Source organism: Pinus tabuliformis, chromosome 8, assembly GCF_031772625.1.
Source record: "Pinus tabuliformis cultivar Carrire ecotype Pingquan chromosome 8, CPIR1, whole genome shotgun sequence".
In the NCBI taxonomy this organism is placed as follows: Eukaryota; Viridiplantae; Streptophyta; class Pinopsida; order Pinales; family Pinaceae; genus Pinus; species Pinus tabuliformis.
The window spans coordinates 1,475,005,147-1,475,024,056 of NC_142294.1; positions in this window are offsets into that span (position 1 = coordinate 1,475,005,147).

Here is an 18,910-nt window from a genome sequence, read left to right on the forward strand (position 1 = left end):
ACTACAATATTCCTATAAAATAAAATCAAAATCCTTTCAGCAAAAACTAAGAAGGATCAATCGTGTCGTATTGCCTGCCATAGAAAAAGAAATTCAAAGGATGTATGATTGTAAAATAATTGCACCAATAAGATTTTCTGATTGGGTACCAAAATTAATGCCAACAAGAAAGAAAACAGGTGAGATCAGGCTCTGCGTGGATCTCAGAAACTTCAATAAAGTGTCATTGAAAGACAATTACCCTCTCCCCAAGATGGATAACATTTTGCAGAGAATAGTTGGATCAACTAGAACCTCATTGTTCAATGGGTTTTCTAGTTATAATCAAATCTTAGTTCATTCTGATGACCAACCCAAGACTTCCTTTACTACTCCTGAGGGCACTTTTATGTATGTGAAAATTCCTTTTGGGCCAATGAATGCAGGAGCCATTTTACATAGGGCTATGGATATAGCCTTTGCTAAAGAAATTCATGATTTCCTTGTGATATATCTAGATGACATTACTATGTTCTCAAATTCTGACAATCAATATTAAGATCATCTAAGGAAAGTGTTCATTAAATGCAGGAAGTTTGGAATCTCCTTAAACCCAAAAAATTCCTTGTTTGGGTTAGAGGAAGGAAAATTATTGGGTCATATAATCTAGAAATATGGTATTAGAATAGACCCAGCAAGAATAGAAGCCGTCTTACAAATAAGAGACCCTAGGAACATTAGAGAATTACAATATTTCTTAGGAAAAATAAATTTTCTTAGAAGATTTGTATCTGACCTAGCAGAATTAATTAGATCACTTAACGATATGCTAAAAAAGGACTCCACAGTAAAATGGACTGTTGAGGCTAAGAAATCCTTTGAAGACATTAAACTAGCCTTAACTAAAAAATGAGTACTAATAAGTCCTAAGTTTGATAGATATTTCATTTCATTTTCATTTGCTTCAAAGCACACAATAGTTGCAGTCCTATTACAGAAAAATGACCAGGGCTATGAACAACCCATTTCTTTCTTTAGCAAAGCCCTGAGAAATGCCCCCTTGAAATACATTATAATGGAGGAATAGGCCTTGGCTTTGGTCAAAGCCATTAAATATTTTAGGGTATACATCCTATAATATCACATAGTAGCCTACGTTCCCAATTTAGTAGAAAAAGACATCCTAACTCAGGAAGGTCCAGATGGAAAGAGAGGGAAGTGGATTGCTACTATCTTAGAATATGACATAGAAATTAAACCAACAAAGTTAATCAAGGGCCAAGGTTTAGCCAAGCTAATCGCTGAATTGAACTGTTAGGCCTTGGATATTAACTTTATTGTAGTAATAGATAATGAAGAGGAGATGGTGACTCCACTAATCAGCCAGGCCTTTCTTGAATCACCATGGTATGCTGATATTTGTTATGTTTTACTAAATTTACAAGCTCTTCCTCAATTATCTAGGACTAAAAGCAGGTTTTTAAAGATGAAATCCTTAAGGTTTTGTATATTAGACAATTTTTTGTTTTGGAGAGACCATGAAGGTATATTCTCAATTGTTTATTGAAAGAAGAAGTTGACAAAGTTTTACAAGAGTTTCATGCAGGTGACTGTGGAGAACACCTTTACTAGAAGACTACTGTAGAGAAAATCCTTAGAGATGGTTTCTACAGGCCTACCTCATTCACTGATGTCAATAAATATGTGACCTCTTGTCATTACCTCTGGAATTTTGAGCCCACCTTTCCACTCCTCCTTAACTTGATTAAAGTATCTACGACTAGGATTCTCGCAGAACTTTATGGAACAAAGCCGTCTGCCTAGCCAAAGCCACTGAATCCTGAAGTTCAGATTTTCAGTGCTACTGAAACCTGCTCTAATTTTCCTTCCACTTACCTGTATGACCAGAATGGGTGGATCCCTTCGAGAATGGCTCATTACAACCTTTCCTTTTCAGTTATATCCCAAAACGCTTTTTTGTCATCTTCTGCAAGATTGTGACAAAGAGTTTTCAGATTGTCATGATGCATAGCTTGCCACCCTGTAACAACTTTGCCTTCCTTGTAGCTAACTCCTTGGTTGGCTAAGAAATCCACTAGTTTGTTAGCCTTTCCGCGTACATGATTGAACCTGACTGAGAAAAGCCCCTGAAGGTGACCCTGAATACTCTGAAAAACCTGAATTAACTTCTAGTGCTGAGAGACTTTCTCCGGCTTTGAACCATTATTGATCTTTTTAACCGAGTTAATGACTAGCTCGGAGTCAGCTTCAATGATCACATTGTGGTGGTTTTCCTTCTTCAAAAAATCTAAGCATTTCTCCATGGCCATTAGTTCCGCCATATTATTGGTGGCTCTTCCTAAATGAAAATGGAAGAGAGAGAGACTTTTAGCTGCTTCATCCGGTAGAACCCCCCACAAAGCCAATTGTTCCAGGGTTTCCTTTAGAGGCTCCATCTATATTGTATTTCAAAAAACCTCTTGCAGGAGGTTTCCAGTAATCTTTTTCATACTCCCTATTTCTTGATGTTCTGTTCTAACTTAGGTGGATGATCCCCTACAATCCTAATAGCCTGAGAGTCCTCAAGTCTTCTTCTGTGAGAGGATTTTCGGGAAGATTCCTGACAATAGAGCTGACCGTGTCCTTATGCTGTTTTAAGATCTGATCAAACATGTGATGAGCGAGATTCTTTTCACTTTTGAAGATTCTCTTATTTCTTTCCTTCCATATCTTCCAAATAATAAAACTTGGCAAGAGGGCCCAAGCAAGGTTGAGAACTTCGTTATCCGAAAATTTCTCCTCCATTTGTTAAGGGTGTTACTAATGCTCTCCTTGTCCCTATCAAACTGTTGAAAGATGTCGGCAAAAGCCTCCCATAGTCTGGAAGTGAAATTACAACTGTTGAGAAGATGTTCCATAGTTTCCTCTTGGGCTTCACAGAGCTGGCAGATGGAAGGTCCAAGAATACCTCTATTTCTAATGTTGTCCCAAGTCAAGATGTTATGAAACCAGCTCAAGAAAAGATAGAAAAGATAGATCAACGCCTTAGAATTCAGCCTCTTCGAGGGGGCAACCTCCTTTACATTACATAAATGAATAATTCCTGGATGATACAAATGACAAAACCTCCTTTCTATATATAGGAGTATAAGGAGTCACAATATAATCCAGCCGACCTAACAATAATAATATAAAGCCACAAAAATAATAATAGAGGGGTTCTATGGGGCACAGAAATAACAACATGGGGGTAATAGGGGCACAATAATATAAATACGGGGTATAACTACAATAGTAATGGGGTAATCACTAGTATTATAGGGATTCAACATGCCCCTCTCCTTCAAAAAAGTGTTGTCCTCAACACTTGAGTAGTTCTGGATACTTCTGTATAAAATTCTCATCCTCCCATGTGGAATCTTCAGCGGATAAGTTCTTCCACTTAATAAGACACTCTGAAATTGATCGATTTCGTAGCTGTCAAGTTCTTTTTTCTATGACTGCTTCCAGTTCCAATATAATTTTTCCTTCATCGTCAAGTTCTGGCAATATTGTTTGAACTGGGAGCTTATCACCGATAACCTTCTTTAAACATGAAACATGGAAAATTGGGTGCAATCGAGAAGATGTAGGAAACTCCAATTTGTACGCCATAGTACCAATCTTTTGCAACACCTTGTACGGACCTGTTGTGCCCTACAACAACCCCCCCATTTCATATCATTCTTATTTACAAAAAATTAGCATATGGAATGGGTCCCTTTTAAAATTTTGGCATCAATGCTTGTATGTTCAAAAAGGCCGGATAATCAAACGAGTTTTCATCTATTTAAGCCTTTTTGGGATATTAATGTTTCAAATAATAAATAATATTTTGTTATTGCGATAAAGCGATCGCAAGATCGCATATCGCAACAACATGAGAGATGCATTCAAATGGCATTTTGATCTCCACCGATGTGATATCGCTATCGGCGATCGGCAACGTTACATGCACACCACTAACGGCACATGACTCATGCCCTAACGCGACGCGATATCGGCGATCGGCTATCGGCGATCGGCTATCGGCGATACCTCATGTGGAACCACTTTATGTTATAAATCCTGACCCAATGCGATATCGCTATCGGTCGTCGGCAGAATTCCATGCACTTCAATAAGGCACCCGGTTCCTACCCCCGATGCGATGCCACAATCAGCAACCCCAAACCGCTTTATATGCACCTAACTCTGTTTCCATGCGCCGGCCCGATGCGATATCGCTTATCGGCTGTCGGCAGGATCTTTTGGTGATAATTGTCCAGCACTTATTTCCTGAGGCGATGCGATATCGCTCATCGGTGGTCGGCATTCTTAAAAGCCATTACTTAAAGCTCTAATTTTATATTCATATCCGGTTGACAGAGCGCGAATCCCAAAATGCCGTTAAATGCAAGGGATAAGGTAATGCGTGCGTATTTAAAAGATTTTGCCCCTTCGATTAACGAATACCTGAGCTTAACCGCCAGAATATCTGTTGCACGCTTAAGGGGGTCATTCAGCCGGATAATGGTGTGATATTCATTTAATGAGTAGCAGCCCTTAAATCGCCATTAATGCATCTGCAATATCTGCCCACTGATTGGATCCGCAGCCACTTTTGGGAATTAATCTCCCCACGCTTCAAATGATATATCTTTCCCGTTATGGATTGTCATCGTCATTTCTGTTGTTACGATTTCTCTTGCAATTGTGTAGAATTCGTCTTTTGAGAGAAGCTTAAGCATGATGGGGAAAAGATCCAAGAGGGCTACGGGCTCTGCTGTTACACCTGTAGCAGGTCAAGCTGTTGCAGATAGCAAGAAAGGCCTCATTTCAGACACTACGTGCACTGGTCTTAACAAGACTACATGGCAGGGCACATATAATCTATTAGAGGCCGAACAACCAGAAGTTTCAGTATCAGCGGCTACTGCGGACCCACTCAAAAAGTCCGATGCAACTCTCAAAGATTTGGCCGATTCCTTTCTTCACAGAATAGCTGCCAGAGAGCAAGTCCTTCCCTACACTGATGTAGTGCGATGGGCAATCGAGGAATTTCCAATCATTGACAGAACGTTCCACACAAGAGACGGACGGATTTTCGGGTCGTTCAAGCCAGAGCACCTAAGGGAAATGTATCATTTGCCCAAACCTGAAAAAATTTATAACAAAGCCTTCATCGAGAAGTTCACGGCCGAAGATGAAGTACAATCTGAACCCATCCGGGATTGGAGGCAGAACCCAGCCAAACACAAGCACGAAAGCTTGGGTAAGTACTCCGTCGATTCCTTGGCTTCTCCCTATTGCTATGCGGGGATTATGATGTGTAGACTATGGGGATTGCATGACTCTGCTAATTTCGATATAGAAATGGTTCCCCTAATGGAAGCAGCTGTTAATAGTTTTATCATGGATTGGGCCACCATTCTCTCTGATAAGTTGGCTGTAGCTGTTCGTGACTTTAGAGCCAAATCCAGAGTTACCGAAAGGAAAATCCCGCCATTTTATTATAGTGCTTACATTATGGATACTTTGTGTTTTAATTCTGAATTTCCTATCCTCGGTTGGAGGTGGACCACCCAAGACCCCTCACCCATTCATTTGTACCACCAGAAGTTGTGGAAGTCCTCTTACAAGGACCATCTGTATCAGATTTGCAATGGTTTTATGGTCCCTATTCATTATTCCATTTTTGATCGGCCTATCCCCAAAATCTCCTATCTCGCCTCCTTCGACTTACCAGCTGTAGCAAGTTGGTTCGGAGAGGAGTGTTTCACCTATATCAGAGTTTATGGGAGCCAAGCCAGACCGCATGTTCTCCCTTTATATGTTCCAGACAAATTGTTGGCCCGAGAAATTTCTTACCAGATTATGGCCGAGAGTGTCACTCAAACTCTCAAGAAAGAGAAGAAGAGGGGTTGGCCCTCTTTTCCCTTAAGAATTGGTGTTTTCACTCTGCATGATTTCAAACATGCAGAAAAAGAGGCAACAAAGATGCAAGCTTTATCCCTAGCCACTCTCCCAAGCAGACTCTATGATCCACATAAAACTGCCTACACTGCCCTAGAACAGGCCAAATTAACCAAAGTCGTCCATCAAGAAGACACATTTGATGACCTGTTCATCGCCGCCGAAACATTGTGGGGTGCCAAAGAGCTTGCTAGGATGAAATACAATGATGAGACATTAACTGAGTTCAATAAACTTAGAGAACAGAGGTTGCAAACTCTGCCTCTAGATTTATTGGCAACAACCCCAGCATCTTCCTCAAGCGAGCCTGGTCAGCAACAAACAAACCAACCTCCTGTTACAACTAATGATCAAAAGAAACAGCAGGAGGAGAGGCAAAAGAAGCTACAGGCAGAAAAGCAAAGAAAGGATCAAGCCGAGAGGCAGAAAAAAGAGCAGTTAGAAAAACAGCAAAAGGGACAGAAGGATCAAGAACAGAGAAAACAGAAGGAGACAGAGGAACGAAGGAAGAAAGAAGAAGAAGAGAAACAAAAAAAAGAACTGGCAGATAGGCAGAAAAAGGAATTGGAAGAAAAGCAAAGAAAAGAGCAAGAAGAGCATCAGCGAAGAGAGTTAGAGGAGCAGCAGAGGTTAGAACAAGAAAAAAAGCGGAGCAAATCCCAGACAGAGCAACATAAACAAACCTCCATTGATCCCGAATTGCTTAAACAATGGAACCAATTCGATTCCATTATCAGTGGAAAGGAGGGCTCCAAAGACACAGGCGCATCTAAGACGAGCGATGCACCAGATACCACTTCTTCTCAGGTTCTAAGTGGAACCAGCGGCCCACCCATTTCAAAGGATGTCGAGGTAATTACTATAGACCCTTCTGATCAAATTGTCCTCCAGGTGGAAGATATTCCTCCCCTGGATGTTTTCTACAGCCCTAGGCACAAAGCAATTGTTAAGCGCTCAAGGAAGAGACAAAGGCTTGATCAACCTTCCATCTTCCCTGAGCAGACAGTCACGGGGAATGTAGCCTGGAAGGGGGAATTGGACCCCTCCGATGATCTAACCAAGCTATCGCAGTATGCGGGAGCTTATTCTGCAGCAACTATTGATAAAGCATCAAAGGTAAGTCTTTTGGTAAAGACTAAGGACCAGGAGATTTGTACATTGCAAGCAGAAGTAGCCGAGGCGCGAAACAAGGTAGCACAGGTAGAAGAGCAGTTGCTGGCACAACAACAAGCAAACAATGTATTAACCCAGCAACTGCAGATTGAAAAACAGAGGATTGACCAGTGCGCAATCCAGAAGCAGAAAGAATTAACGGAGGCATTGGCACAATTGAGAGCAGCAAACGAGCTGATGACAAAGTCAAAGGATGAGCAAATCGCTCAACTGTTAGCACAACTCGAAGATATCAAAGGCACCAAGAAAGTCGAAGATTTCAAAGTAGAGGCAGCTCAAATAAATAGTGCATTAATCTCTCAGGTTAGACTCTTGTGCCAACAACTAACTGAGGCTGAGCCATTATGTGAAGTATCTACAGCAGTATGTCAGCAAATTGAAAAAGCCAGAAATGAGCTAGATCAGACCAAAGAAACCATAGCCTCATATCTTGATTGGCAAGATACTGATGTGGGGAAAGAAGCAAACTTGCCTAGGATCTATGAGCCATTCAAGGACATACTCTTCACGGAATGGAACACTCAGATGATGAAAGCGGAAAGGGAAACTTCAAGGTGTAAAATGATTGCCAACAATATGATTGATTTGGTCAACAATACACTCTATTTGGCCAACATGATCTCTCAGTGCACACCTGGAAGCATAACCACGGCGAACATGATTGAACAAACAAGTTATCATGAACTGGAGAAAAAGAGAAAGTTAATCGCTGGAGTAAATACTTTAACCTCCGACGCATATTGGCTCTTTCTAATCAAGCCGCACACTCAAAGTTCGGCTCTTAAGTGTTTAACATATGCTCTCAAGTGCCTAATCCCCGACATTCAGGATGCCACATATGATGCCCAGCTCACGTCGCGTCTCAACACTCCACCGGAAGTAGAGCCAATGCTGGCGATATGTCAGTTGAGGTTTAAAGGCAAAGAGCCCACCGAATGAAGCATTGCTGCCGACTGCCAGATCGCCGAAAAAGATGGAGAAATAGTTATGGATGCCAATTTAATAGCTTTTCAGTTTTTTCTTAGATATTTAGATTAGATTAGTATTTATAGACCCTTTCATTGTTTTGGAAAGGGTCGTAAAATTTTGTAATAGACTTAAAGGCTGAAGTTTGCACTACTGTGCTTCAGCCTATATTCTTTTATGAAACTCGACCGATAGTCCTTAATTTGACGAGAAGGCTGTTTTATGCATTTGCGCACTATTGTCTCTTGTTTGGAATACTTTCTGGTTTGAAGAAAGGACTGCGACATAGCGATTTATATAATGGATTGTTGAGCAGCTTACATGGTACTTTTATCTGCATCTGTCCTCTTTCCTTTCATATGAATTGCTGTGTTATTATTTTTGCTATTGTTGAATACATGTATGCGTTGTAACAGCAAATCTTCATTTCATTCCACTATTGGATGTTTTGCGATATGCCTTTCTTTTAATCATGCATGTAGCAATGATATGAGTGACAATGTGTAGTAATTCGCTATTATCGCTCTGCATAACTAATTATGCAGAGAAATCTTAAAAGGTTTAAACGTCTATGCTTTAGTGTTAGAGTCATCTATATGCCTGCCTTAAAGCACAGATTATCAAACGCTACGCTTTCAAAGATTGTTAAGTCTCGGGATTAGATTATAGTTAATATATATTTCGCCGATAGTTTTAGTTGTTCACTTATCACTATCATACCTCATAAGTTACTCGTCCATCCCACTTTTATCCATTATTGGGAAACTGGTCCCATTATCCCCAGTCGGAGCCACTATTCCAAACGGAAAAGGAGCTGTACTAAGGTCCGGACCGGGTGGTTTCCCCTTTGTTGTGGCAGCGATTTTCGAGGCCTCAACAAAATTGGCGCTAGAAGGAGGGCCTCAACTATGAATGGCACATAAGTCCAAACCTATAAGCCATTCCAAGAGTACTTCCCCCTCTGAATCCCCTCGATCTTCCCATTTGTATACTGGTTCGCCGGTATTCAAACAAGAAGAAGAGGAATCAACTACCACTGCTCAAACCCATCATACCCCAGAACAATTAAGTCTTGAATCACCTGAAGTTCAGTCTCTAATCCATAAACTTCAGAGCTTCTCGATTTCACCACAGAAATCTGAGGTATCAGAAAGCAGTGCGACTTCACAGTTCAACCTCACTCACCCTCTCACCAGACTTCAGAGCGAAAAACTCGGTATTGAACCCACTGAGTTTCCTTTACCTAAAAGGAAAAGGGCGAAGAAAATTACTGAGGGATCTGATAGTGAAGGGCTTTCATCCACCTCCTCCATTACATTTTCTCCTCTGCGAGGTCAACCATCCACTTCCACATTGCAAATTGTCGCCCATCAGCCATCAGAAGCCTCAATATCCCAACCCACTCACTCCTCATCTTTAATCCCTTCCCATACATCTGGAATCCCAGCAGTAGTCTCAACCACTGTTGCTATCATAATGGCAGATCCATGGACTAGGCCAGGGGCAGTAAATATGCCTGCACCATTGCATGATCTACCCGATGCTCCCGAAAAATGGCTGCCTAAGTTCAATCCAGATGATGGGACCCAGGCTGAAGAACACATCAACAACTTTATGTTAGCAGTTAACCTAAAAGGAGTGACAGAGCAAGATGTTGTTGTGAGACTCTTTCCTTACACCTTACAAGGATCAGCAGGATCCTGGTATTTTTCCTTACCTTCTGGTTCGATTACCAGTTGGAACACATGCCAAGAGCAGTTTCTTACCAAATATGGAGATGATAGGTCCTTAGAAACTTTAATAAACGACCTCTCCAATTTGAGAATAGAGCACAGGGAACCAATAAAGGAGTTTAATGCCAGATTTAATAAACTACTGAATAAAATCCTTACCACTTCTAAACCAAGTGAACAAATCTGAACCGAATGGTATATCACTGCCCTACCTGCCAACATAGCAATTTTTGTAGACAGGGCTGGCAAACCTACCTTAGCTGAAAATATGAGAGAGGCACTCGCCGTTGAAAAGCGCATCAATGCTCTAGAAAAGAAAGCTGCTCTGGAGGATAGAAAAGCTAAAAAAGTCTCGTTTAAAGAAGATTCCAAGAAGAAAACCCCGAAGGACCCATATGACATGGAAGGTTTACAAAAGGTCCTTAAAACATTGTCTAACGAAATGGTTGAGATAAAGAAGCAGGTGGCCGGAACTTCAAACAAAAGACCATTTAGAACTTTTAAGAAAACTGAATCAAAGCCGCCCAATGTTATATCTAACGCTGATTCAGACCAAGAAGAAGAGGAAGAGGAAACATCTTCACAGACCGATGATGAAGAAGAAGTAGCTGAATGCCATGGAATGTGGGATTTTATACTCCCAAACTCTGATATCGAGAATGAAGAAGAAGCCTTTCCGGTTACTACAAGAAGTAAAAGCATTCCTGAACCCGCCCAGTCAACTTCAAAGAAGAGGAGCGCAGGTGCTACTACAACAAAGGAAAGAGTTCCCCCAAAGAAGTCACCTGTAGTAGTTCCCCAAAACCAGCCTTCAACCTCTAGTTCTCCTTTAACATCCAAGACTCTAGTGGTATCCGATTCAATGGAATATAACATTGTTGATGACATGAAGAAAACTAAGGCAAATATAACCATGTTTGAACTTAGCAAACTAAAGCATCAACAAAAGCTACTTCTCAAAGAATTAAATGTTGTTCCCTCTACTCCCCTTCCCAGTGCAAGAGCTGCCAACGATTCAGGCCAGCCTCCTGCAGGTATGGTTGAAATGACCAATTCAGTTTTAATCGGAGATAAATCAAATTCTCACACTCCACCCTTCCTGCTGACTTATGAGATTTATAATAGAAACCTGCACAACTGTTTAATTGATTCAGGGGCCTCATCTAATATAATGCCAGCTTCAGTTTGCTCTAAGCTGAACATTGAACCCCGGAAGTCTGCCATTCATATTGTACAGTTGGATAGGACTAAGGTGCAGGTTGTGGGAGAAATTAATTCTGTAACCATCAGGTTGTCGGCCGACCCCAGAATTGTTCAGAGGATTGACATCTTAATTGCCGACATACCTGAATTTTATGGTTTGATTTTAAGTAGAGATTGGTCCGAAAAATTGCATGGGTATATTTCCACAGATTGGTCACATATGTGGCTTCCATACAAGGGAAAGCCGAATCAAATAAGGATCGATCGGGAGAAGCATATGACCCACACAGTTACTGAATTTGAGCAAGAAAACCAACCTGTGGCATTCAACAACAATATTTTGGGGAAATATTCGTCCAAATCATTCTTTGGCAACTTTGTTGCCCAACCATCTCCTTTTTCAGTCAATCATTTTACGTCTCAGATTGAAAATTTTTCACAAATAGATAAGTCCAGATGCTTTAATGATGCTGAGAAAAATGTAGATATTTTGTTAATACTTCTTTATTTTGGTCTTTATATTTTGATGGCTCTAAGTCCAGTGAAGGCTCAGGAGCAGGTTGCATTTTGGTTAGCCCCCAAGGAGAAAAGACAATGCTGTCTTGTAGGCTAGAATTTGAGTGTACTAATAACACAGCCGAATACGAAGCTTTAGTCCAGGGTTTATATAAAGCGATCGGCCTTGAAGTGCGATATCTAAAAGTATTTAGCGATTCGGAAATAATTGTCAAACAGGTGAGAAATGCAATTCATTGTCTTTCAAGTCACCTCAAGCATTATCAATCGCTAGTGCAGGATATTACCTCACACTTTTCAGCCTTCAACATTTCTTCCATTCCTAGGTCACAAAATTCAGCAGCTGACCTACTAGCCAATGTAGCTTCTAAGCTTTTACCTTCCGAAGACTACAACCTTGATAGATTTTCTGTAGAATTACTTTTTAGGCCTTCAATTCCTGACAATGTCACTAATTGGAGAGTATTTAACCATGACGAAGATATCTTTTAGTTTCTAACTTCGGAAAAATCCTATGACAATCAAGTCATTGAGGAAGATGATCACGATCTACAGATGAAACAAGCGCCTCAAGAAAATTCAATTCCCAAACCCGTGGTGAAGCTTGAAGATCTTTATGATATCAAAGACAGGTTTAAACCTGTAATTAATGCAAAGCTTCAAAGTTCCACCCTTAGGTTTGAATTAATAAATCTAGGCACTGACGATGCTCCTCAAAACATCAACTTTGGAATAGGACTTTCCCAAGAAGAAAAGGAAGCATTCATTAAACTATTGAGAAAAAACAAACAGGTTTTTTCTTGGAAATATGATGACCTAAAGACATATGATACATCTATTATCCAGCATACCATCCCTATGCTTCCTGATTAGAAACCAATTCAGCAAAAGTTAAGAAAAATACATCCAAATTTGGAGGGCCAGATAAAGTCGGAGCTTAATAAGCTCTTGAAAGCCAAAATTATTTTTCCAGTCCGACATTCAAGCTGGGTCTCTAATATGGTGCCAGTCAGAAAGAAGAATGGCGACATTCGAATCTGTATTGATTTCAGGAACCTGAATAAAGCGAGCTTGAAAGATAATTTCCCGTTACCTACTATGGAGCAAATTATCCAATCAGTAGCAGGCTCTGAATTGATGTCCTTTCTTGATGGATTCTCCGGATACAACCAAGTTTTGGTTCATCCTGATGACCAACTTAAAACCACATTCAGAACAAAATGGGGAACTTATGCATATCAGAAAATGCCTTTTGGACTCATAAATGCGGGAGCGACATTCCAGAGAGCCATGGATATAGCCTTCAAAGGATTGATTAATCGATCAGTAGTCGTCTATCTAGACGATATTACTGTATATTATAAAAAGAGATATAATCATTTGCATGACTTAAATCAAATCTTTCAGCGATGCAAAAGATACGGTATTTCTCTAAACCCAAAGAAGTCTTTCTTTGCTCTTGACCAAGGAAAGCTCTTAGGCTTTATAGTATCCAAAGATGGCATTTATATTGATCCCGATCGGATTAAGGAAGTTTCTGAAATCCCTTTTCCACACAATAAAAAACCGATGCAGTCATTTTTGGGCCAGATTAATTTTGTCAAACGATTTGTTCCAGATTTCTCTCAAATTGTATTACCACTTCAGACAATGATCAAGAAGAATTCAGTCTTCAAGTGGGGATTAGAAGAAAAGCAAGCTTTTGATGTTATCAAGCAATCAATAATCAATGCCCCAGCCTTGAATACTCCCAATTTTTCTAATCATTTTACATTGTATACCGTTGCGTCCGATGTATCCTATGCTGCAGTTCTCACGCAGCCAAATGCTCACAACTTGGAAGCACCCATTTCATTTTTTAGCTCAAATCTTCAGGGTGCCGAACTAAATTATTTCGATGTGGGGAAACAAGCCTTTTCTGTGTTCAAAGCAGTTAAACATTACAGGCCCTTTCTTTTGAAAACTCACACGAAAGTTATAGTCCCTTTCCCAGCGGTAAGGCAACTATTAATTCAAAAAGAACTGGGTGAAAGAAGAGCCAATTGGGTCACAACGCTTCAAGAATATGACTTAGAAATAAAGCCAGCAAAGATTGTTAGGGGCCAAGGTTTTTGCAGGATATTGGCAGGAGCATCAAACATTCCTGAATCAAGCGATATGGATCAGATTGAATCAATCAATCAGATAAGTGTCACTGATTCTGAGTCTCAATATGCAGATTTAATATTTTATTTGAAGAACGGTTATGCTCCTCCAAATTTATCTTACAAAAATAAAAGGGCCATTAGGTTAAAAGCAAAGAATTTCACTCTCATTGATGATGTGCTTTTTAGACAAAATTATGATTCTATCCTGTTAAGATGTCTTGAGAAACCTGAAGCTCAAAAGGTTTTACAGGAGCTACATGATGGGCCGGCGGGAGGACATTTTGGAGCAGACACAACAGCCCACAAAGTTATTCATGCTGGATACTATTGGCCTACACTGTTTAGAGATGCTCATGAATACGTAAGAAAATGCTTCAATTGCCAAACCACTAGTGGAAGACAACGGAAATCAGCTTTCCCTCTGCAACCTGTCAACATTGAACAGCCATTTGAACAATGGGGATTAGATATCATTGGAGAGATTACTCCACCATCTTCCAAACAACATAGGTATATCCTCACTGCTACCGATTATTTTACCAAATGGGTAGAGGCTATTCCTTTGAAGGCAGCAAATTCAGAGGCAATCATCGAGTTCATAGACCAATTCATCATTACCAGGTTTGGTGTCCCAAACGCTCTCGTTTTTTATAATGCTTCCTATTTCTCAGGAAATGCTATATATGATTTCGCTATTAAGAGAGGGTTTAAACTGAAATATTCTGCTAATTATTATCCCCAGGGAAATGGTTTAGCCGAATCTACTAATAAGAATCTCATCAAAATCATTAAGCGAACTGTTGAACAGAATCATAGAAACTGGCACAAATCTCTAGTGTTTGCATTATGGGCTTATATGGTTACACAAAAGGCTTCTATAGGTTCCTCCCCATTTAATCTAGTATATGGAAAAGAAGCAGTATTTCCTACCAATCTTGTTCTACCCTCTTTAGCCCTAGTACAGTACATCGAAGAGACTCCTTCTTCCTCTATCCAACTTAGACATGACCAAATTCTCAAATTAGAAGAAGAAAGGGAGAAAGCCAGAATCACTCACGCCAAACATCAACAAATCATCAAAGCATCATTTGACTTAACCTCATCCGATTCCAAACACTTTCAAGTTGGTGACTTAGTTCTCAAATGGGACAAGGCCCATGAAGATAAAGGTAAGCATACCAAATTTCAGAAAATGTGGCTTGGACCATTTCAGATCTGTGAGAAGATAGGCCATTCAACCTTTATATTGCAAGATTTATCAGGGTTGAGAGATTCTCTCCCTGTTAATGGCCTGATCTTGAAGAAATTCTTTAATTGAGAAGGTAATCCCTTCTCCTCTTTGTAGATTTGTGTAGTTTGTAGGATCGATAGGAAATAAAACTGTAGAGTATCTCCATTGACCTTTGGCTTGGTTTGAAGAAGCTGTCTCACAAAATAATACGAATATTTGCTTTTAGATAGTAGAACCCTCAACCAAAAGGAATAATTTCTAGGGAACTAGATATCTGTGTGTTCTGAAATCACCACCTAACGTTTTGAAGACTCTTCTCGAAAGGTAAAAGTTCTGTGAATCATTTTCTGTTTTCAAAACTGGTCTCCAAAGGTTATTCATTTTAAGATGAAAACTAACCCATTTTCAGCATCTTCAACTCTTCACCTGTCATCCATTTGCTCTTAAGGAGAAAATTGTTCACCCCATTCACTAAAGTTTATGGTTACTCAAAGTGTAATTCTAAAATATAGAAGATTAAAGATAAGAGGTCTTATTAGAAGCCTACTTACCATGTTCATAGGAAAGTAGTTTGACTGACATTACCAATACTGCCTATCATAACAGGGTAATGGCTTGAAATTTCAAGACAAGAGGTCTCATCACGAGCCGGCTTGTTCAGTTAAATTATTACCAGTGAATGGCATTGTCAACAGCTGGACACCAAACTAGGACAATGGCTTTTTATCTTATCAATGACAAAGAAGAAAAAACAGAATAAAAAATAAAATATGGGAACATATTTTAGTTTCATTCTGTTAACTACAATCTTATGTGAATGGCAAAGTGAATAATACTATGGTTAAAAGGTATCCCTGTCGAGACTATAAACGTTTGCTTGCAACAAAGGCTCTACCTATGACAGAGGGGTTAATTATAAAAGCTGATTTGGGAAAGTTTTTGTTTTATCATTATAAAACAATAAAGGCCTATTTTAAGACTTAGAATGTATTTATTTTTCTCGAAACCAAAAGGAAAGAAGTTAACAGAACTCACTTGGTCCAGAACGCACGAATATCCAGTCAAATTAGAAGTTTTCCCTTCTGATTGAGTTTCTATTTTCAAAAAAGCTTAAGTGTTTGTTTTAGTTTTAGAGATAACTGGTTCTTCCAGCGAATCGCCAATTGTTGTGCCCTACAACAACCCCCCCATTTCATATCATTCTTATTTACAAAAAATTAGCGTATGGAATGGGTCCCTTTTAAAATTTTGGCATCAATGCTTGTATGTTCAAAAAGGCCGGATAATCAAATGAGTTTTCATCTATTTAAGCCTTTTTGGGATATTAATGTTTCAAATAATAAATAATCTTTTGTTATTGCGATAAAGCGATCGCAAGATCGCATATCGCAAAAACATGAGAGATGCATTCAAATGGCATTTTGATCTCCACCGATGTGATATCGCTATCGGCGATCGGCAACGTTACATGCACACCACTAACGGCACATGACTCATGCCCCGACGCGACGCGATATCGGCGATCGGCTATCGGCGATACCTCATGTGGAACCACTTTATGTTATAAATCCCGACCCGATGCGATATCGCTATCGGCCGTCGGCAGAATTCCATGCACTTCAATAAGGCACCCGGTTCCTACCCCCGATGCGATGCGATATCGCAATCAGCAACCCCCAAACCACTTTATATGCACCTAACTCTGTTTCCATGGGCCGGCCCAATGCGATATCGCTTATCGGCTGTCGGCAGGATCTTTTGGTGATAATTGTGCAGCACTTATTTCCCGAGGCGATGCGATATCGCTCTTCGGTGGTCGGCATTCTTAAAAGCCATTACTTAAAGCTCTAATTTTATATTCATATCCGGTTGACAGAGCGCGAATCCCAAAATGCCGTTAAATGCAAGGGATAAGGTAATGCGTGCGTATTTAAAAGATTTTTCCCCTTCGATTAACGAATACCTGAGCTTAACTGCCAGAATATCTGTTGCACGCTTAAGGGGGTCATTCAGCTGGATAATGGTGTGATATTCATTTAATGAGTAGCAGCCCTTAAAATCACCATTAATGCATCTGCAATATCTGCCCACTGATTGGATCCGCAGCCACTTTTCGGAATTAATCTCCCCACGCTTCAAATGATATATCTTTCCCGTTATGGATTGTCATCGTCATTTCTGTTGTTACGATTTCTCTTGCAATTGTGTAGAATTCGTCTTTTGAGAGAAGCTTAAGCATGATGGGGAAAAGATCCAAGAGGGCTACGGGCTCTGCTGTTACACCTGTAGCAGGTCAAGCTGCTGCAGATAGCAAGAAAGGCCTCATTTCAGACACTACGTGCACTGGTCTTAACAAGACTACATGGCAGGGCACATATAATCTATTAGAGGCCGAACAACCAGAAGTTTCAGTATCAGCGGCTACTGCGGACCCACTCAAAAAGTCCGATGCAACTCTCAAAGAGTTGGCCGATTCCTTTCTTCACAGAATAGCTGCCAGAGAGCAAGTCCTTCCCTACACTGATGTAGTGCGATGGGCAATCGAGGAAATTCCAATCATTGACAGAACGTTCCACACAAGAGACGGATGGATTTTCGGGTCGTTCAAGCCAGAGCACCTAAGGGAAATGTATCATTTGCCCGAACCTGAAAATTTTTCTAACAAAGCCTTCGTCGAGAAGTTCGCGGCCGAAAATGAAGTACAATCTGAACCCATCCGGGATTGGAGGTAGAACCCGGCCAAACACAAGCATGAAAGCTCGAGTAAGTACTCCGTCGATTCCTTGGCTTCTCCCTATTGCTATGCGGGGATTATGATGTGTAGACTATGGGGATTGCATGACTCTGCTAATTTCGATATAGAAATGGTTCCCCTAATGGAAGAAGTTGTTAATAGTTTTATCATGGATTGAGCCACCATTCTCTCTGATAAGTTGGCTGTAGCTGTTCGTGACTTTAGAGCCAAATCCAGAGTTACCGAAAGGAAAATCCCGCCATTTTATTATAGTGCTTACATTATGGATACTTTGTGTTTTAATTCTGAATTTCCTATCCTCGGTTGGAGGTGGACCACCCAAGACCCCTCACCCATTCATTTGTACCACCAGAAGTAGTGGAAGTCCTCTTACAAGGACCATCTGTATCAGATTTGCAATGGTTTTATGGTCCCTATTCATTATTCCATTTTTGATCGGCCTATCCCCAAAATCTCCTATCTCGCCTCCTTCGACTTACCAGCTGTAGCAAGTTGGTTCGAAGAGGAGTGTTTCACCTATATCAGAGTTTATGGGAGCCAAGATAGACTGCATGTTCTCCCTTTATATGTTCCAGACAAATTGTTGGCCCGAGAAATTTCTTACCAGATTATGGCCGAGAGTGTCACTCAAACTCTCAAGAAAGAGAAGAAGAGGGGCTGGCCCTCTTTTCCCTTAAGAATTGGTGTTTTCACTCTGCATGATTTCAAACATGCAGAAAAAGAGGCAACAAAGATGCAAGCTTTATCCCTAGCCACTCTCCCAAGCAGACTCTATGATCCACATAAAACTGCCTACACTGCCCTAGAACAGGCCAAATTAACCAAAGTCGTCCATCAAGAAGACACATTTGATGACTTGTTCATCGTTGCCGAAACATTGTGGGGTGCCAAAGAGATTTCTAGGATGAAATACAATGATGAGACATTAACTGAGTTCAATAAACTTAGAGAACAGAGGTTGCAAACTCTGCCTCTAGATTTATTGGCAACAACCCCAACATCTTCCTCAAGCGAGCCTGGTCAGCAACAGACAAACCAACCTCCTGTTACAACTAATGATAAGAAGAAACAGCAGGAGGAGAGGCAAAAGAAGCTACAGGCAGAAAAGCAAAGAAAGGAGCAAGCCGAGAGGCAGAAAAAAGAGCAGTTAGAAAAACAGCAAAAGGCGCAGAAGGATCAAGAACAGAGAAAACAGAAGGAGACAGAGGAACGA